The sequence below is a fragment of the Canis lupus genome, chromosome 33 (genome assembly GCF_048164855.1).
Source record: "Canis lupus baileyi chromosome 33, mCanLup2.hap1, whole genome shotgun sequence".
NCBI classification, from domain to species: domain Eukaryota; kingdom Metazoa; phylum Chordata; class Mammalia; order Carnivora; family Canidae; genus Canis; species Canis lupus.
In genome coordinates this window covers 19,897,456-19,920,290 of record NC_132870.1, presented here as the reverse complement: position 1 = coordinate 19,920,290, position 22,835 = coordinate 19,897,456, and the positions used below count along the sequence as shown (strand labels likewise).

The 22,835-nt window shown below is 34.9% G+C and overlaps 2 long non-coding RNA genes across 6 annotated transcripts in view; one reads left to right on the top strand and one right to left on the bottom strand.

Annotated features, from left to right (window-relative positions):
* LOC140623588 (uncharacterized) overlaps positions 1 to 22,835 on the top strand; it is an 84,366-nt gene that overhangs the window by 16,812 nt on the left and 44,719 nt on the right. For all 5 annotated transcript variants that reach the window (XR_012023151.1, XR_012023148.1, XR_012023150.1 and 2 more), the window contains one exon: positions 21,156 to 21,242. This is a non-coding gene — a long non-coding RNA (uncharacterized lncRNA). The remainder of the gene's footprint in view (positions 1 to 21,155; positions 21,243 to 22,835) is intronic.
* LOC140623587 (uncharacterized) lies at positions 13,284 to 22,186 on the bottom strand. Its single transcript, XR_012023147.1, has 2 exons — positions 21,787 to 22,186; positions 13,284 to 13,608 (listed from the first exon to the last, which is right to left on the bottom strand). It is a non-coding gene; the product is annotated as an uncharacterized lncRNA (long non-coding RNA).

Sequence of the window (22,835 nt, the reverse complement as noted above, 5' to 3'; positions counted from 1 at the left end):
AACATCACTGATAATTAGGAAAATTCAAATCAAAACCACAATGAAATACAGCCTCACATCCAATAGTATATTTGCTATAGAAGAACACACAAAACAACAACCAGAAAGAAAGCAAGTATTGGCAAGGGTGTGAAGAAGTTGGAAACCTTGTACACTGTCGGTGGGAATGGAGAATGATACATCTGCTATGGAAAATAGTATGGCAGTTCCTCAAAAAGTAAAATATAGAATCATCACATGATCCAGCAATTTCACTTATGGATATATACCTGGAAAAAAATCGAAGCAGGGTCTCCAAGAGATATTTATACACCCATGTTCATAGGAGCATTATTCACAAAAGCCAAAAGGTAGAAGCAACCCTAGTGTCTATTGACATATGCCTGGATAAACAAAATATAGCATGTATGCACAGTGGAATATTGATCAGCAATCAAAATGACTAATGCTCTGATGCATGCTACAACATAGATGGAGCTTGAAAACATTAAGCTAACTGAAATAAGCCAGACACAAAAGGAAAATAATTATATGATTCCAACTTATGTGAGGTACCTAGACTAGACAAAGTTTTAGGGATAGATAGTAGAATAGATCTTACCAGGAGCTGGGAAGAGGGAATTGATGAGGAGTTATTGCTTAATGGGTACAGAATTTCTATTTGAGATGACCACTGGAAATAGTGGTCATGGTTACACAACATTGTGGATGTACTTTAGACAGTGAATTATACACTTAAACATGGTTAAAATTTTTAATTGTGTTAAGTAAATTTTATCATGATTAAAAACATTGAAGTAAACTCAGAGTAAAGAATGAAAAATAGAAGAACATTTAATTGTTAGACAACTAGATGTAAAAACATAAAAGTTAATGAAGTTTGGTAGCTATATACAGACTTTCAAATGAGCTTCTGTACATGGAAGAAAAGAAAATATTACAAGTTATATGCTTTTCTGCTTTAAACTTTTGCTTTTGTATATAATCAACATTGTGTGTCCCATTCTTTTTGTTTTAAAGATTTTGTTTATTCATAAAAAAAAAACACGGAGGGAAAAGAGCAGAGACGTACGCAGAGGGAGAAGCAGGCATGCAGGGTGCCTGATGTGGGACTCAATCCCGGGACTCCAAAATCAAGCCCTGGACCAAAGGCAGGCACTAAACCACTGAGCCACCCAGGCGTCCCTGTGTGCCCCATTCTAGTCTGATCGGATTAATTATATTTTTTCCCAAATATTTTATTTATTTATTTATTTATTTGAGAAAGAGAGAGAACATGAAAAAGAGAGCACAAACCTGGGAGGGAGAGGGTGGTGGGCAGAGGGAGGAGAAGCAGGCTCCCCATGGCGCAGGGAGTCCTACACAACTTCTGCTGGATCCCAAGGGTCTGGGATCGCTACCTGAGCCAAAGGCAGACACTTATCCAACTGAGCCACCCAGGCACCCCAGATTGGGTTAATTCTTAATGAAGATCACAAAAATGGCACAATCAAAAACTCTGTTGGACACTATTTCCCCCAACTTGAAGATGTTAGTGGCTCCATATAGCTGTCTGCTACTAAATTATAACTTAATTCATCTGAAGAACAGTGTGGTAGACAGAATAATGTTCCTCCACCAAGATGCCCACTCCCTGATTCCCAGAACTTATGGATATATTGTAGTTCTATATTAAAAGGGACTCTGCAGATATTAAGATTACAGCATTTGAGATGAGGAAATCAGCTTGGTTTATCCAGATATGCTAAATTCAACCATACAAATCCTTGAACAGAGAGAAATTTCTCTGCCTACAGTTGAAGAGATGCAGAAGGAGAGAGATGAGGCAAAAAATAAATTGAAACATGAGAAGGGCTTGAACCCCTAATGCTGACTTTGAAGATAAAGGAAGTTGGCCATGAGCCAAGGCCGTGAGCCAACTTCATCTCAAGAATCTGAAAACAGTTCTCTGCCAACATCCAGCAAGGAAGCATGTCCTCGGGAGCCCACCCCCCTGGAATTGAATTCTGCCTATGGATGGATTCTAAAAGAATCTGGAAATAGATTCTTCCCCAGAACCTCTGGAAAATGCACAGCCCTGAGAATACCTTGTTTTGGTTTTGTGGGACCTAGGATAAAGAAACCTGCTAAGCCTACTAGATTTCTGACCTATTAAACTGTGAGATAGTAAATTTATGCTGTCAAACTGCAAAGTTCATGGTAATTTGTATAATAGTAATGGAAACTATACAAATAATAAATCAAGAAACACCACAATGCTTGTAAATACACCAAAATTTCTTCCAAACACTATTCACAATTTAATAATAATCAAAACTATCATTTTCAAACATTTTCACCTTTCTTCACATGGTATTCTGACATTTAATAGTCTTTGAAATTAAGAAACATTATTCCATAGTTGCTAAAATTCAGTTCTTTTCCCTGGGTATGCCTTGACTTTTTATAAAGGGCACTCAAGAAAATCAAGGGACAACAAGAAAAATAAAAGAATATTGTTATTTTTTTTTGCTTGGTGCATTAGCAAAATCTCAATTCAAATATTGCATATTTGATGTTGAATAATAATGACTCAGGGGATGATTTCTCACTTGCAGAATAAAAATACTTTGAAAAAAAGCAGAACTTCTGTCCACTTTACATGTTTTGGTATTTGCTCCAAGCCTCAAGGTCAAGACCACTGAGGTAACTTCAGAAGTCTACAGTGGATGTCTTAAGGATGGAGACTGCACACAGATATGATTCAGATGTAACTGCCTTGAATAGAAATGTCCTTTCTTTCCTTTCTGAAGTATGCCTGCCAATCCTGCTTCATTTCGAGCATTAGTTTTACACTGCTCCATGAAAAGTTACCATAAACTTAGTGGTTAAAACAACGTATGTTTATTACCTCACAGTCTCTGTCGTTCAGGAGTCCTGGCACAGCCTGACTGGATGCTCTGTTCAAGATTAACCAGGGGTACCATCAAGGTGTTGGCTCAGCTGTGTTTTCAATTGGTTCAGCTGGGAGTGTATTGGCTTTTAAACTCATCTGGGGTGTAGTGGAATTCACTTCTTTGTGGCTGTGTGATGGAAGGCCCTGACTTTTACTGGCTGTCAGCATTCACCTGAGACTGCCCTCCGGGCCTACAGACCATCAATGATCCCCTGCCAAGTGGGCTTTCTCAAAATAACTGTGTACTTCATCAAGCCGGCAAGGAGAAGCTCTTAAGCAAACTGGCTGGTGAGATTTATATAACCCAATGTAATCACAGGAGGGACATCCCATCACCTTTTACCTATTCTGTTAGTTAGAAACTACTCACAGGTCCCACCCACACTCCAGGAAAGGAGATTAGGCAAGGTTACAAATGCCACAAGGCAGCAATACTTGTAGTTACCTTTGGGTTTGCCTGTCAATACCCAGTTAAAGATTTCATGAACTTAGTTGTTTTTCTATGCTTAGCAAATGAAAAGATAACCAGATTTGGGTTGATTTTTTTTTTAATTCCTGCACTCATTTAGAGGCAAATATGGCATTAGTTAAAAGCACCAACTTTGGTGCTTTTGGAATAGTTACATAGACCTGGTATCAAATACAGTTTTTTTTTTTTTTAATTTTAATTCCAGTGTAGTTAACATACAGCGTTATATTAGTTTCAGGTGTACAATATAGTGATTCAACATAGTGCTCATCATGATAAGTGTACTCTTAATCTCCTTTACCTATCACATTCCAGTTTTCATAGGTGATTTAGAGATAGTTGTCATTAATCCGGAACACTGATTTTTAGAAACTTGAATTTCACAAGTTTCTATCTAAGAAATTCCAAACATAAAACTCACATTTTAAATAATTCCTTCTCTAAAATTAGATTGGACTGGATTTACTTATTTATTTAGGTATTTGGTAGACATACAAAATAATTAAACTTATTAACAATTTTTTTCTTTTGGTTTCTTTGTTGATCCCCCTTTAGGTAAGGACTTTGTTAACATGAAGTACAAAACCATGGGAGTACTTAAATATGCAAATCAAGTGGCCGTGGAGGGGGTCATTTTTCTAACAACCGTTGTTTTGTTATGCCATGTGGGCCCCATTCAGTTTCACATAAATGGTTGGAATATAAAACGTGGTTCATGGTATGAGTTCATGTACCAGCTGAATTTATTTTTGTCAATTAACAGCTGCATATGCTGCTGAGATCCTTTGACTAATATACTACATTTAGTTCATATTACAGCATCCAATACAGATCACACCAGGCCACGGCTGTCATGCAGAGAACAATTTTATTGTAGTCATTATTGTGGTCAGGGAATATTTCCTTTTAGATTTTTATTTTTTGCATTTAACTCAGCACAGACATGTTTAGATAATTGAGTAGGTAAGTAGCTAGCTAGCTAGATACTTCTTATGGGTGATTCATGCTAGATCATTTTGGAAATTGAGCCATGCTAAAACTGCTGTACCGATGAAATGTATTGAATAGAATTTTTATAAATCAGAGGAAGTATGTATTAGAATTGGAGAAGAAAGTCCATTCCTGATTTGATGGTTTAGGTCTAGTCTTATTCATATTTTAACTACCTTTTTCTTTATAGTTCTTTGTCCTTTACCATTGTTATTAAAATGGGCATGAAATTCAGGAAGGAGATTTAGACTTACTTAGTTCAGAGACCCGGTACGGGGTTTCACACTTAATAATTCATCATTTTGGCTAATCATGGCATTCTTCTTAGCCTCAGAGTCTTTGTCTATAAAATGGGATTGTTAAAGTTCTGCTCTATCTTATACAGTTGTTAAAATGATTAAAATAATATAAATGATGTATTTGGCGTGTCTCACAGTTTCTATGTATGTATGTCTCAAGGTCCTCGGGGTGTAGATATGTAATTCTGGGGTTATATAAAATTTCTCTGATTTACTAGGTGTTTTATAAAAAGATGCATATAACTGGGGTGACTGGCTGGCTCAGTAGAGTGTGAGATTCTTGATCTCAAGATCATGAGCTCAAGCCTTATGTTGGGTGCAGAGTTTACTTTAAAAAAATAAATAAACATACTTATTCTCTCAATCCAAAAAATACACGTAATTGTCTAATTCTACTTCTTAATAAAGTACATTTTATGCATACTGCATAAAATTTTGTTATATTTATTCCTGAATAAAACTGGTGCCATGCAAAGTTTTACTTTGGCTTTAAGAATTTCATGGCATATGGCTGCTCTGTAAATACATGTGCTTTATAAATTGTAAGCATTTTACACATCTGAATTATTATTACAAATAAAGGAAAGACTTTCTCATCAAAATAATCTAAAGATATGTTTTACTTCTCTAATAAAAGAATATGCTTGGATGAGATTAAAGAAGGCCAAAAGTATGTGACAGAAGGATAAATATGAATATTCTAATTCAAAGTATACTTAAAGTAATTATTAGTGACAGAGAATATCTTGATAATTATATATCAGAACCTTATAAAATCAGTGTCTTTTAAGTAATATAATAACTAAATGCTTCAGCCATCACATCACAAACAACAGCTTTAGATACCACCTTACAAAATGTAGTGAGCCTTTTACTGATCATGGCAAAGTTATTGAAGGTGGCAATTTAGTGGCAATTTAAATAAACCAGTCTTATCAACAGTTATTAAGCTCTTTCTAAGACCAATGGATATATTAACCACTTTAACACTCAAGATGAAGGATTGGTTTGAGGGACAACATGATTTGCTTTTGCGTTGGAGCTCACCAAATTATTCATGGCTCATCCCAGCTATTTCACAGGGCTGCATGGCAGAAACTAGGACTCCATTGCTTTCCAAATGTGCACATTTATCCAGATGCCCTCTTCATCCAAGAAAACCTTAGATTAGTAGACATTTAAATGCCACCGTTTGACTGATGTCCACAGAGCTTCTCTGCATTTCAAAACGAATGAAGGAATCATACAAGGCCATCTGGAGCGTAGAGGAGGTCATGTATTCTTAGGTTCTAATTCCAGATTGACCATGCCTGTATCACTGGGGCTATTCTCATAGAAATAGGTTTCCTAGAAAGTAGAATTACTTGATATATGATACAATAAATAGAGGAGAGAGCATAAATATGAAATGGAGAAAATTTACAAGGTGACTATACTCTTTCAATTTTTATGCTTCTACATTATATCATTACAATTCCATTCAGCTGTTCATTCTTTTAAAGTTGGTTAAACTGCTCCATTTAAGGATTTATGTACTAGATTCCTTACAAATATGGAACATAATTATCTGTGAGTTATGTTCTGAATATGGCACCTCTGAATCATTGTCACTTGGGCCTCAGCAATAGAAGTAGGTCATATTTTTGTTTGCTTGAGCTCACTGCAACTCATGGAGGATTTTTTTAAATAAAACATGGTAAAAAATAATTCTACCGAGTAATCTTATTGAAATATAAAACTAAGTGTAACTTCCATTATCTAATTCTCTAATTGTTTCCATATGTAGTCAATTAGATCCCTCAATACTGAATACACTGTCTTTTCCAAAAGCATTTCTAGTTCATTTAAAGTAACTGCAATTATAAATGGTTCCAATGGTTGCATCTACCCTGTTCAGCAACTTAACTCTCTCTTATGTAAATTCAAAGACCCTGAAAAATGCACCAGGCCTGTGCAGGTGTAGTAGAGGAGCTCCCTCTCTGACTTAGCTGGGAGTTTCCACTGTGAGAGCAATCTGGTTGTGGCATAACTGCCAAAAACTGACCAGGCTAAAGCCATTCAGTCTTTGAAGATAGGAGCCAACTTTTACAATGAGGCTGGTTGGTAGACAAAGTGAAACAACAAGAATTAGCCAATACTGATTTACTTTCACCATCTACTAATCTGTTAGATGAGAGAAACAACTTAGCTGTATTCCCTAGGTGTTCTTAAACAAGCACGTTTCTTATTTTAGTCCCTTTTACTCTACTCATATTTCTCCCCAAGTTATCACCCTCAGCCCACAGGTCATTCATTCATTCATCAAACAAATATGTGCTGTGTATCAATTACATGCAAAATGTCTCTATTAGGCACTGGAGGAAATATAGCAATGGATAAACTGGACAAAAATTACTGCCCTCATGAAGCTTACATTGGGGAGGGGAGAGTGGAAGATAATTGAAGAGATAAGTAAAAGTGCTAGGTAGGAAAATAAAGCAGGGAGCAGTTAGGGAATCTCTGTGTGGGAGGCGGGCTTGCATTTTTGGCCAGGGTAGCCAGGGTATTGTCAGTTGGATGGGGGAGACCCCTGGGCCTTGAGGCCTTGGCCCAGCCATCCCTGGAATGTCATCAGAAGCTCTTAATCTCGTAGCAAGAAAAGAAGTCAATGATGGACCGGATAGTGGTTGAGTGGAGCAAGTGAAGTTTATTAATGATAGAGCATACTCTTGAGAATTGAGCACAAGCAAGTTCAAGGAAGAACTATGCCCAGGTTTGGCTCTCTAGCTTATTGACCGTTGTTAATAACTAAGGGGTGGAATATTTATTTGAGGAGGGGATTTCTTTGGGAGTAGGGTTTCTTGCCTTTTCTCCCTTACTTGGTCAGGCTCCCCAGCCTTCATTGTCTTGGGTCTGTCTGTGGCTTTGTTTTTGGAATGCTGCCAGGACAGGTCCCTACCTTTCCTGATAACAAGGCATGACTCCCCTTTTGCTGGCCTTCAGGCCTCCTGCTGAGGCCTAACTAACTGCCTGCTTTAACAAGGGAGAGTATCCTTGAGAACGGGGCATTTGAGGAGAGATCAAAAAGGGAGAGGAGGGACCATCCTTGTGGCTATTAAGAGAAAAATGTCCAGGCACGGATGCAAATGCTCTGAAGGGACAGCTTACTGTTTAGGGAATAACAGTTACCTTAGCATGTTAGAGCAAAGTGAACTAGTATGAAGTGAATAAGTGATGAAATCAGAGAGGCCAGGGGAGTGAGGCCAATCACAGTGCTCCTTGGAGGGCCTTATAAGGACTTCAGCTTTTACTCAGAAATGGGAATTCAGTGGACAGTCATGAGACACTTGACTTAGATTTTGACAAGATCCCTCTGGTGTCTGTTTTGAGAAGAGAATGAGGAGATATTAAAGACCGAAATAGAGATCATGATTTCAGGTGAGAGATGGGTGGTAGTAGTGGAGGTAGAAAGAATTGGCTCGATTCTGGAAATATTTTGGCGGAGCCAACAGTATTTGCTGACAGATGAGATGTGAGTGTGAAAGAAAAGAAAAAGAAAAGATAAAGGAGACTTGAGATTTTGGTCTGAGCCTCTGAGAAAATAAAACTAAAAACTGTAAGAGAGACCGATTTTGGGGAAAGTCTCAGAAGTCCAGTTTTTAACATGAGATGTCCGTTAGATAGCCAAGAGAATAGAATTACGAGCTAGTTGGGTATATGTCTTGAAGCTCAAGGGAGTAATCTAGACAAGATATATGAGATCTGGAGACATGAACCTGAACATGGTATGTAATGTGCTGAACTGAGATCACCCGAGGAGTGAGTGTAAGACAATGAAAGTAGCCTGTGGATGGTTCTCCCTGGTTGACTTTGTTGTCTTTTTGTTTCTTCAATTACTTATGTCTTTTAATTTGATTCTTTTTTGGGGGTGTTGAGAGAGTGGTACAAGCACGTTTTTTATTACTTATTTTTAGGCTGATTTACTTCTAAAATGTCACTTGGAACTTAACTGTAGCTAATATATTTCACTGATTTTTTGGGGTGAGTTTTTTACACACGTTTAATTCCCAACATATGCAAAAAGACAATACACATTTTAACACCCTAGTAAAAATTCCCATGATGCATATGTTTATCGTATCTTATGGCAAGTCAGTTTTCATCATTTCAAAAGTAACAAAGGAAAGATTCCCGATTCAAAGTTTGACACTTTGTGTCCTCAGCATCTAATATACTGTCTCATATATAGAATGTGTTTAATATATGTTGATTGAATGAGTAGATGTGCATGTTAATTTATTGGGCATGCGAGAAATCTGAAGAAGGAATTTTATGGATCAAATTGAAGAAATAATATTCTAATTATTTTTAATAAGATTTTTAAAGTTATTTTTAATTTTGAAAGTTATAGAATTATAGAAAGGCAGTTAATACAGAAATGTAAAAGGAAATAAAAATAACTGGATTAAAGGACATTAAAAAACACTGTTGTAATAAATATTAATAAATAAATAAATAAATAAATACACTATGTGTGGCACTCAAAATCCCTTTATTGGCAAGTGATGTAGGGTGGCAGGGTAATAGGTACCTGAGTTTCAGGGTTTGAATACTGGAGTTCTTACAAGGGGCTTCCTATCCCTGGAGGCCTTGGTTAGTTAAAAAAAAAAAAAAAAAAGTGTAGCCTTCCTTGGTGTGGATTTGGGATTTGCCACATGCCTAGCCCAGGCAGCAGACATGTTTTCTAAGCCACTCTGCTTCAGGGAACCAAGTAAGCAGGCAAAGCTGTCAATGACTGTCTCTAAGAACCTCCCATTGGAATTACTTTTCTTGCTTTGCACCACCCATGGATACCTCACATAAGAATCTTGAACTCCTGTCTTTCTTGCTTCTTGTACTGAAGAGTTTATCTGACAAGACTGTGTACACACTGCTTAAGTTCTAGATGGTTAGACTTTGTTCCTATTAAAATGGAAGAATTTTTAGAACAGATTTAAGAGGCTAGTGAACAGAGGCAGAGGGGTGTGAAATATTTCAGAATAATCTGTGAGAAATGTAAAGGAAATTCAGTAATAAAAAAATAGAAATTGGCAGCTAAATAGTAGGCTTAATGAATTTTGGCCATATGAAGAGAAATGAAGTGGCTTGCTACAGAATTCAATAAGTATTACTTTACTGAATAAATTAATCTCCTGTCACAGCTTAAAACACACACACATACACACTCTTCTACTGGAGTTTTGCATGAATAGAATAGCCAAACACACACACACTCTTCTACTGGAGTTTTGCATGAATAGAATAGCCAAACTATAAAAGGTTTTAATATAGTTGCATGAATAGAATAGCCAAACACACACACACTCTTCTACTGGAGTTTTGCATGAATAGAATAGCCAAACTATAAAAGGTTTAATATAGTTTTATTGAGAAGATAAAAAAAAAAAAAGACACTCATCTTTTTTTTTTAAGACACTCATCTTTAAGTCTCATTTAGCCTCATAATTTTATGTATTACTTTATCTTTTTTATTTATTAGCGTGTCTTGAGTAACTTTCTAGGAGCAGATGTTGATTTGTCAGGATTTTTGTAAAATCTCAAAATAATTTGCAAACTTGATTTTCATTTACATTTGTTACAAAGTTTGAATGTTCCATATTTGTTTTTAAAGTGCAATTTTCTAACAAATAGATTGTTATAAAAGAAATGATAGTTGTAAGTACAGAGAATAACATTTATTTTTCTGCATGATTCCTTTAGAAATTTACCGGATTTTAATATGTTAATTATCTCAGAACTCTGCCCAACCACACATATAATAATGAAAATATTGCAAATGCTGTTAATAACTATCCAAACCATTATGAATCAATTACTCCAGCTCCAAGATCTGACACCCAGTGGGTGTTCAATAAACATTTGTTGAATTTAAATGAGTTGATTCAAGAAACTTGAATTGAGCCTCCTGTGGTTATTCATTTCTCTTCACTATCTGCATTTTATAAAGAAAGCAATAAATTCACTTAGAAAAGTCAATGTCATTGAATTCACAAATTCTAGCTCAGCCAGCCATGATTAGAGAAGATGATACTTGCTTGTCTTATTGAAATCATACATAAACCCCTTAGAAAGGGATTCTGATGTATGTGAAGTATTTCATCTGGAATTGCCAAGTACTATGATTTTTCCATCCTTTCTCTATCTTCTTTCTATCTGCTCTGTATGTGAATAATGAAAATACTAACATTGTAAACTTCCTAAAAATATTCAAATCAAATATAGTAGTCAGAGGTCTACAGTTGGAAGTAAAGGCCAACATAGGGGAAAAAAAACATCAAATGATTTTAGAGCTATATCAATCCTTGGATAAAATTATTACTTTTTTTTCTTTGAGTTGCTTCTGGCATATTACTGTCTAGCACTGACTGGGGAGAAAAGGAATGCAACTAGTCTTTCTTTCATTACTAGGTTCTTCTAAGTTTTAGTAACACTTTTGTTTTAGATATCAACTGATACAGCTAGCCATCTTTTTTTTTTAAACTATTTTTTTTGAGATTTTATTTATTCCTGAGAGACACAAAGAGAGAGGCAGAGACACAGAGAGACGGAAAAGCAGGCTCCATGCAGGGAGCCTGATGTGGAACTCCATCCCTGGACCCCAAGATCATGCCCTGAGCCGTAGGCAGATGCTCCACTGCTGAGCCACCCAGGCGACCCGCTAGCCATCTTTTACACATAGGCTTCCACTCCAAGTCTATACCTGGGACACAGTAGATAGTCCATAAATATTTCTTGGACCAATAAATGAAAGAGTAACAGCATTGATATGTTTTTTGAGTAAAAAATAAGTTAGAAAACCTTAGGAAAATTACTCTTTCTAACTTGACCAATGTTATTTTCACACTTCAAAATACAAGAAATGCCCAGATTGTTTTCACAACAAGAAAAGTGGATCTAAGATAGCAGCTCAGATTTAAACAACAAGAACAAAATGTCTCCATTTTTTTGCAATAGTTTTGCCCTACTAGGGCCAGCAGAATAGAACTTAAGGACTTATTCAGAAATAGTAGCTCAAAAAGTTTTCATTTACCTGCTCTTGTCAATGAATGATGTGATCTATGAATATAGGTATTTATATGTACTGCTTTATATGGCTAAGTGTGCTGTGATTGTAATCAGAAACTATATAATATACGTCTTCCATCTGTACTTCTTATACTATTCAAAAATATATAAATCAAATGCATTGATTATTGAACAGTTAGAAAATGTAAGAAAATAATGTATCAACTTAAATTTCACTAGAAATAACATAAAATTTTTATAACATATTCTTCATGTTTAAAAATGTATATATTTAAAAACTTCTTAGAAAATGGGACTATTTTATGTGAATTAGTCTTTTGTTGTATTGGATAATATGGTATAAATATCGTTTCATGTAATTATATCAATCCACCATATTATTTTTTAATTCATCAGATTATTTTTAATGGCTGTTATAGACCATTATATGCATGTAAGAGATTTATCCCTGAATTTTATACTCTTAGAATTAATTTTTTGCTACAATTAGCAAATTTGTAGCAAAGAATACTGCACATATAGTTATGATTTTTTTTATTTATTATGGGCTATACATATAGGATTACTTCCCTTGTTGATTCATATTGCGAAGTCTCTTTCCAATATGGCAAGATGATTCAGTTTGGATTTCTACATATAATCTGGTATGTTTATTTCTCAAAATCATGCAAACAGCAAACAGCATCATTTAATTCTTTGACTAAATAATAAAGAAAGCAATCTCCTTATTAGCTGCCAATTCATTCTCTTTCTTAATTCTCACAGAACTCTATGAGGTAAGAACTAATACTATTTTCCTTTTATAAATAAAGATACTGAGATTCAGAATGCATTAAGGATCTAACCATAGGTTTCAAAGCTAGAATCCAAATCCTTTTTATCCATGAGTGGGTACTCCAACACTATCTCATTCAACCTTTCCTACTGAGAAAAGGAACATTTTAAAATTCCATGTCCTGACAACTGGCATTACATAAAATCTATTCCCTACTTGTATTTTCTGCTCACTATTTTTTTCTTGGGATCACGATTTTCTTCATTACTGATTTGCAAGAAATCTTTAAATATAAGGCAACAACTTTGCTACAATACATTTTTGCTTTGCATTTGGATCTTATTCAACTCTGTGCAATAGCTCAATATAGCCACAAGATTCTGAAAAGTTTGCATAGGTTGGAAATCATTAGATTTCCAAAATTTGTGACTTCCAAATAAGTAAAATGCTGCTTAAGTGGACAGGATTAATCCTTTCAGGAATAATAAAGTTCCTTACTGGCCTCCCAAGTCTTTTCAGATAAAGAAAAGTTACTCTTTATCTAAAGTGCTTTTTAACACACACACACACACACACACACACGCACACACACACACACACACACACAGTAAGAGTAACATTTTATTTTGAAAAAGTAATTTCAAGGCATTCATTTTTAGATCCAGGAATAATGATCTTTAAACACTGTTACATGAAACTGAAAAATAGATAATTGGTATATATTTTGAATAAGCAAAGAGATCTGCATCATTACCTGGTTAGAAGTTGCTTTAATGAAATGGTCCAAATGAAGGGAAAATGAAGAATTTTAAAGGTCATAAAAACAGCTTAGCCTTTTCATGAGCTCTTGAAAGCAATTTCTAAGTAGAAATAAATTTTTCCGTTATTGAGTACTACCTTAAATTTATTGAAAAGCTTCTTGAAGTTGTTCACCAGGAGTTCTATAAAATGTGTCTTTAAACCCATTTTTCCTTCTTTTCTCTCATCAAAAAGCAGCTTGAGGATACTTGCCCGGTTGGTTGTCACTTTGAGAGGGTCTTTTAGTAAACGTGTTCTGAGCAGGAACTCTTTGGATCTGTAAGAGACAGCTGGCTCTTATTAACAAACTTTACATTACAAATAGAGGCATGCATATCACACGTGGGGGCTTTTGCAACTCTTTTCCTTGCAATTCCAGGCAGGTGTTCTTCCCACAGAGGCCAATGCTCAGGCACTCTTATTTTAACTATAGATGAGTTAGAGGGAACATATGCTTGCCTTGGAGAGCAATGAGTAGAGTAGAAGCATAGTTACCCAACTCCAACGACAAATGTGGAACAATGGTCCCCCAGAGCAGAGGTAAACTCAGGATCAAACATTCTTGGAAAAACAAACAAACAAACAAACAAACAAACCCAAGACCAGATAGCTAATAAATGGGTGTTATGCTAAATGTTGGCAAATTGAACTCCAATAAAAAAATAAAAAATAAAAAAATAAAAATAAAAATAAATTTTATGAAAAATTGCATACTCTCATTTATAATAAAAGAAACACAACTTGTTTTGTGTTTTGTAAAGATTATTGGTAAGGACATGTGTGAAGAAATATACACTTTGATAAAAATTTCATATATATATGAATTTATACATACATTTATATGTGTATATAGATGAAATTTATATGTAAAATATGTAAAGTAAATTTATAAATTTATATTGTATAATAAATAAATATAATATGCTTAAATATAAAATGTTATGCATTACATATGAATTTCACGTATACATACATATATACACATACATGAGACATATGCACAAGATACATACAATGTTTACATTATATACATAGGGTATGTGTGTATATAAAATCTATTTGCAAGAATATACACACATATGTATAACATATCTACATATATGAAATTTATTTTTGAAGTATAGATTTCTCCATACATACTGTTACCAATAATCTTTCAAAAAACAAAAACTACTTCTATTTATTATGTAGATACATGTATATATATATAAATATATATACATGCATACATATGTTCCTCTTTTTCTCTCTCTCTCATCTAGAGCCCAGCTAGTCTATTTATCCTAGGAAATTATCCCATGGAAATAATTGGATAACAATACAAAAATATGTGTATAAGAATTAAAACTATAATAGAAGTAGCTTAAATGTTAACCACATGGAATTAATTAAATGAACCACGGTACAGCTATACTTTGACCTACTAGGCAACTGTCAAAGAGGATAAATTCTCTGTTATTCTGCTCCTAGTGATGTAACATTGGACAATTTCTTAATTTCTTTGCACTTCATTTTTCTCAACTGTAAATGAGGATAATTATTGTATCTAACATACTGGTTGTTATAAAGATAAAATGAGTTATGTCAAGTACTGAGAAAGATGTCTGGCATATAGCTATTTTAAATGCTGGATTTTATTATCCTTGGTAGATTATGAAATATAGCTGCATTGCCTAGCTAGCTACATGAATATATCAGATTAGAGGATAATATGTATTATATATATTTATAATTATATGAACATTTAATAAATGTTTTATACACACATATATACATATATCTCTCCAATTTGTGGGTACAAAAGCAAGTCTGAATGGATAGTTACTGACTATTAAACAGTGATATTCTCTAGGGTGATTTAAGGGACAGCTTCATGTTTCCCTTTATACATTTCTTCAGTTTAGACATTTCTGTTTATGATATATTTAATAATATACATACATTACTTTTATAAACTAGAACAGGAAGGTAACATTGATTGTAGAAACAATCTGAAGAGCAAAAACATCTTCCAAACAAGGGACAGAAATTTAATTACATATGCAAAATAGGTTCAATACTTACTAGTAATTTAACAGAAAATATTTGTGAAGTATTTTTACGCACATTCGTTACTGCAGCTGCATATATTTATTGCGCAATGGTTATGGCATTTATGTTCTATTTTTGCATAATATTCCATTATTTACATTTGTTTTCCTTGCTTGATTATAAGATATTTAATTAATATGAGAGAACTTACTTTTTAATTATGCCAACATTTCATTATTTAAATAACAACTGTGATTATGAGTTGACTACATTGATAACATTCATTCCTGGATTCTAACCTTTCCTAAATCTTTTTGTTGGAATAACTTTAGCATTATAGGCTCCTGGGGAAACTAAATATATTTATCACCTCTGACTCTTGCACTATTCTGGTAATCTATAAAGTTTGTTTTACTGAGGATGTAAGAATAAAATGGGGACTTGGGGAGAAATTGTAAAAGAATATTCCAGATATTTCAGACAGAAATGAATGACAGAGTTGATCAAGGCTCCAAGGAGCAGGAATTAGCTATCAGTGATCATGAAAAACATAAAGACATTTCATTATCACATTAGAACAACTAATCATCTAATTATGCTGTGAAAGGAAGTCCACTCAGTCATAAGCTATCTACTCACAATATTGTTTCCTGATAGCATCTGAAAGTTTGCCAGACTGACCCAGTTCTGCATCTTTATAATTGGCCACTTAAAAGGCATTGTTATTCTCAAATATTTTCTGATGTTCCTGATATCTTATTGTTAATTTGTAAAAAAAAAAATTGTAGTCAGAAATACTATTCTCTATTCTTTTGATCTTTTGAAATTTATTGAGACTCATTTTATGCCCCCACCATATTGTCCTTCCCAGCAAATATTCCTTGTATGCTCACAAAAAGAAGTGTGTATTGATAGCTGTTGGGTACGGTTCTATAAATACCAATCAGGCTAACTAAATTGATGTGATTGTCCAAATCTTCTATAATGATCCTGATATTTTGTCCCTTCAGTTCCTGAGAAAACATTCTTGAAATGTTTAACTATATGTGAATTCTATTTGTTCTGTTAGTATTTAAGTTGTTCTTCATGTACCTAAAAGCTTTGTTTTTATATACTTAAAATTTAAAACTGTTAAGTGGTCTAAATGAATTCCATTATGAGATATCTTATCTCTAGTAAAGACCATTCCCTTGAAATTTACTCCAATGCAAGACCCATCCATGCTTAGTGTTTGCATATATATCCTTCCATGCTTTTATTTTCAGCATCTTTGTTAATATTTAAACCGTGTTTCTTGGAAATAGCATATAATCAAATCCTCTTTTTAAAAATCTAGTTTAAAAATCCCTGCCTTTTATTAGTCCATTTTGATGAAATACATTGTAATTGAGTTTGTCTATCATCTTCATATTCGTTCCTATTTAGGTCATTAACAATGTTAAAATAGTACAATATAATTCCATGTTCTTACTGTAATTATCTTCTATTGTGTTAAAAGCATATTGCTTTAATAAGTTATTCTTTTTTTTAAGATTTTATTTATTTATTCATGAGAGACAGAGAGAGAGAGAGAGAGAGAGAAGTAGAGACACAGGCAGAGAGAGAAGCAGGCTCCATGCAGGGAACCCAATGTGGGACTCGATCCCGGGTCTCCAGGATAACGCCCTGGGTGGAAGGCAGTGCTAAACTGCTGAGCCACCTGGACTGCCCAATAAGTTATTCTTTTTAAAACATTTACAGATAAATTTGTGTGTGTATATATAAGGTAAAAAGATATTTTATATCTACCCATATTTTTATCCTATCTGGTCCCCTTATTGGTTTCTGCATATCTGACTTCCATATGATATCAGTTCCTGGAGAACATCATTAGCATTCCATCCAATACAGATCTACTAGTGATGGATTTGCCTAGTTTCTACCTTTCTGAAAGTGTCTTTCTTTTGCCTTTATTTTTGAAGAATAATTTCCCTCAACATGAAATTCCACTTGGCCATTCTTTTTTGTATTTTCTTTCAACACTTTAAAGATGTCATTCAATTGTATTTGGTCCTCATTGTTTTTGATAAATTAGTTACCAAAATATCTCCATGTAATAGTTGTTTTTTTCTTTAGCTTTTCTTTATATTTGGTTTTCATCAGTTTAACTATGATGAGATCAGTGGTAGTTTTCTTTGCAGTTACATAGTTTGGGGGTTGTTGAACTTTTTAGTCTATGGGTTGACATGGTTTATCAGTCAGGAAAAAAATCTCAGCCATAGTGTCTTCAAATAGTTCTTCTGGACCATTTTCTCTTTTCTTTTGAGACCTCAATTATACATAAATTACACCCTTTGATATTGTTTCACAGATCTCAGGTGTTCTCTGCCTTTTTACTCCTCTTTGGATTACACGTTGAATACTTTCTATTAATAGATCTTCAACTGATATTTCTGCTGTCTGGTCTTCTGCTAATCTCACAGGAAAAAAACCTGATAATGTATTTTTCATTTTTGCCATTTTTATAGTGTCTACCTCTCTGCTAAAATTCCTTGTCTATACATGTATATTGTCCGCATCTTTGAGTAGGAGCATTTCCCCTAGTTATTTTAAAGTCTATGATAATTCCAGCACTGAAGCCAATTTTAGCTCTATTTCCTTTGATTATTTTCTCCCTACATTAAAGTTCATATTGTTTCTTTTGTTGTGTCTTTTATTATTATCGTTGTTATTGTTGCTTTTTATGGCAGACTTTATACATAACAGACCAAAGTAAATAATATTTATCTCTGTAAAAAGGCTGATTTAGCACACAAGTGCTCACAACTCGTGGAATTTTAGTTCATTTTAGTTTCTTTGCATATTCAATTCTCCGATTTTTTATAAACTCCATTTTGTTGCTTACACAGGTTGTTCTAGTAGTTTGGGTCGAGTGCTACTCACTTGTAGCTTTCTACATAGTAACTCCAGTTTGTGATTAAAAATTAGCACCTCTAATTTGATCTCATGGTCTGGTACTATGAAATTTTCAGCCAACCTCAGAAAATTATAAGGAAAAAATCAAACATGAAAATCTATTTCTTATCTCCTCCTTTGTTTCATACCATGTTCTTCTTTTTTTAAAAAGAATTTTTATTTATTTATTCATGAAAGACCGAGAGAGAGAGAGAGAGAGAGAGAGAGAGAGAGAGAGAGAGACACAGGCAGAGGGAGAAGCAGGCTCCATGCAGGGAGCCGGATGTGGGACTTGATCCCCGGTCTTCAGGATCACACCCTGGGCTGAAGGCGGCGCTCAACCGTTGAGCCACCCGGGCTGCCCATATACCATGTTCTTCTTTCAGACTCAGTGTTTGCTTTGAAATTCCAATTTGTTTCTTTAGTACTTTCCTCGTGCTGATATCCTCATTTGATTTGAATGTACCATTTCTCTCTTTAGGCCAGTTTTACTTTTTATAGGGACATGTGACTTTTCCTGATCTTAAATCTTGGTCTATGGTAATTCTCTCCTCTTTTTAAACCCTTCCCATTTTTTGGCAACTTCACGCAATTAGATACTCATCACAGTTTCTACTGATGATTTTTTGTAAATTATGTTTCAAATAATGTATGGCCCCATAGATCTGTCACATAAGTATGTTGCTATGATTAATCAATAAATACTTTATCAATTGTTTTTACTTGATTGAATTTCCTCAAATCTATTTACTGAGAATAACATAAAACTCTAGGGAGTTTTTATAAATCTGGTCATTATATTTTTATATTACTCTTATTTTTATAAACATGTTACATATATTAACACTGGTTATTTGATAACTTATAGATTAAGAATATTTTATTCTCAGTATTATTGAGATGATTCAATATTTGATGCAACACTTAGATATAGACATTCAATTCAATCATTACATATATTTTAAGTGTGGAATTATCAAAATGAATACAAAGATGAAGTCTTCTCATTAAAGCTAAAATGTAGCTATGCCGAAAAATTCCCTCACTTTTTTTTGTTGTTGTTGAAAATTTTATTAACATTTAGTTTAAAAAGCTTTACACCCGTGCCAAGCCAATTCATAGAAGGTTCTCAAATAAGTTACCCATTATAGTTTGGTCCTTTGTTTAGAAGTCGTGGGGCCTTGGTATTTTTTTGTTAAGCAGTTTAAGAATTCATTATCTTGGTCCAGGGCTGGTAATATTGCACCACTTTCTTCTCCCTCACAAAAATGGTTCTCGATAATGTTCAAAGCAGTCAGGGCAACCTGAGGATTCTCATGAAGTTGCAAAGCCTCAATTTTATCAATGCCACCAATTTCTTCTATCAGAAGACACAGATTTTCCTTCTTTGAAAGCTTCTCTGCTGCCTGGAGGATAAAAGAGATAACATCAGGGATGATGATAACAATTTTGGTGTCTTGGATGGTAAGCAGATTCACCGGGGGCTCCAGGACTCCAGAGTGGACAAGGTGGATCAACTGGTCTATGGTGCCTCCAGTTCTGAAGTTAGCCACGGTCCAAACAGCCTCTTTCTGGACTTTAAATTCTCCATTTTTTAGCAGAGCCACCAAGGGAGGCAGCATGCCGCAAGCGATCAGCCACTGGATGTGTTCACAGGGCCCTGCAGCCACATTGCTCAAGGCCCAAGCTGCCTCCTTCTGGATATAAAGTCCATATTCTAAAATATAGTAACAAGAATTGGAGATTAAATTGCACAAAATCAATAGTGGTGCCTAAATATGTGATGTACTTATACATATTTTGGAATGATATAAAAAAGGGGGGTTGGATTAGGAGAGAAATACCATATTCAATAAAATACTGCTTAGCTAATTTTTAATCTAATTAAATACTGAAATTTAAATATTCAGTTCTCCCATACAGCCCATTATTACTCATTTTCAGGGAGCAAATGGTCCAGAAATATTTAAGATATGAAAAATATGTGATAAAAATGTGAAATCTGTCTGAATTCTACATGTCTGAGCCTCACTGATTCTGTTCAATGAGTATTTGAATGTGTGTATGTGTATGTTTTTTTTTCTTTTTTTTATGTGTATGTTTTAATCACAATGTAGTTCTGAGTCAATCAGAGTAGATGTCTAATTTGTCACTATAGTATTTTTTAGTTTTCAGAAGAGGAGAGAAAAATCCCATCCCCTTACAGCACATGGAATATGTTGAGATGAACAGCTCCTTAATGAAGAGTAGAATGAGAATTATGATAGGCTATTATCTAGGGAAATGTCCTAGCAAGGAAAACAGGAATTGTGGAAACATCTGGGTTGGATTTTCATCCTAGGCAACCAAACGTTGTACTCAAGAGAAGCAAACCTTCCCAAAGAAAACACACTGAATCTGTCTGCTTTTATTAATGTGCCTCACTGGTGAATCTCCAGTGGTGATGGATCACCCTCATTTAAGGAATGATGTGCTGGAAAAATGCATTATTTTCAAGAGTAACAGAGTGGATTAATGCAAGTGTGTACTGAAAAAAAAACTCAAAACTCTCTTATGATATATGCTGATTTTCGGGTGTTCCCCATTTGCACGGCTATTTAAGCAAGCACTCTAAATGGAAATGCATTTGACATTTTTGTAACTGAATGTGATCGAACAACATTAGAATTTAGCTGATTTCTCAGAAAATTATTAAACCAATTTCTTCCTCATTTCCAATACTTGCATGGAGAAAAGGAGGAATAAAAGACCTTTAGTAAAAATTGACACTCAGATAGAAAGCTGCCTGGGAACAACGTAAGGAGGTTGATATCTTTTTTTTTCTTTCCTTTCTCTCCCTTCCTTCTTCTGTCACAATAGTCCCAGGCTGCATACATCATCAGAGGAGAATTTGGATCACCTGTTTCCAGGCCTTGGTAAAGCAATTCAGGATAAATGTTCCATAAGGTACCTTGAGACTGAGTTATGCTTTCCATTAATGTTTATGTGACAAGGACTTGTTAATACAGAAATATTCTTAAATGCTCTGTAATAAATGATTTTGGCCTTGTGGTGCCTGATGGTAGACAACTGAGCTTTAAATTCTGCCAAGGAGGTAAGAGATATCACAGTAAGATGACGATGTCTGCTGTACAAGATCACCAGGCACCGGTGGTTATTATATTAGCTGGTACAAGTTAGGGTAGCCTATGAACCAGGCTGATGACAGGAAACATAATTGTTAGGCTATTTGTAGCTTATATCTGCAAGAAGATTCCTGTTGTTTTATTGAAAACCACTTTAGTTATCTATTGCTGCATAATAAATTACCACAAACTTAGCCACTTAAAGTAATACATAATTATTACCTAACAGTTTTCAAGGTCAGGAATCAGGGCCTGGCTTAGCTGGGGCCTCTGCTTTAGGGTCTCAAAAGGCTGCAACCAAGTATCCACCAGGGATGGGGTCTCATCTGACACTTGACTAGGGAAGGCTCTACTCCCAAACTCACATTGTTGTTGGCAGGACCCAGTTCCTTGCTCTGGATGTTGGCTGAGGTCTCCCTCTGTTCTTGCCATGTTCATATGGCAGTTTGTTGCATCAAAGCCAGCAAGAGACAGAGCTAAAATGAGACTCTTCTGGCAGACAGAAACTACGATCCTACATATCCTAATGATAGAAGTGATATCCATCACCTTTGCCAGATTCTGTTGGGAAGAAGCAAGTCACAGGTCCTGTTCACACTCAAAAGGGAATGACTACACACAGGCATGAATACCAGGAGTCAGGGATCACTGAGGGCACATCCCATTCACCAGGTATTTCTCTACTTGTGAATCCAGTTACATCTAAATAACTTTATACTCCTGCAAAATTCTGTACAAACATTTCTGGGAAGGAGAATTTGTAGACTTAAGGAGTTCTAAGTGATGTATTATGAAGTCAGTCTAGAAGTTAGAGAACATATATTATCTGATCCTTCTCCACTCTTTGCTAACTTCATAGCATAGGATCATGTCTAGCCTTCCACGCCTCCATTTCCCACATGTGAAATAGGAACAGTGTACTTATCCTGCCTATCTCATGAACATATTCTTATAATTAACTGACATTTTTAAAAAAGTGCTTTGAACAAATCAGTTGCTTAAAACCATAAGATTTATGTGCAGGTGGCCTAGCTTTCCTCAAATTTCATTAGTCTGAGATCCCATATATAATAATGACTTGACATGTTTTGATTCCATAATTTACAACAAGTGATTTCAAGTTCACTGTACCTCCTTGGAAATCCAGCCTCCCTGTCCCGAGTGGTTTTGTGAACTTTTAAAGAATATCTCACATTCCTATAAATACTCTCTAGTCAGCAGCCAGATGCCATCCACAATTTCCTACTTTTTTTCCTTCCCTGGGCTGCCTGTGTAGGCTCCTGAGAATCTGCCAAGGCCATTGTCTTCTCTGGGAACAGTGCCCTCGAGCTTCAGAGGTGGTAGATCTATGAACTGAGGGTTTCAATAGGACCATATAGTACATCTTCCTCCTTCACCTCAAGTTTAGAGCCAG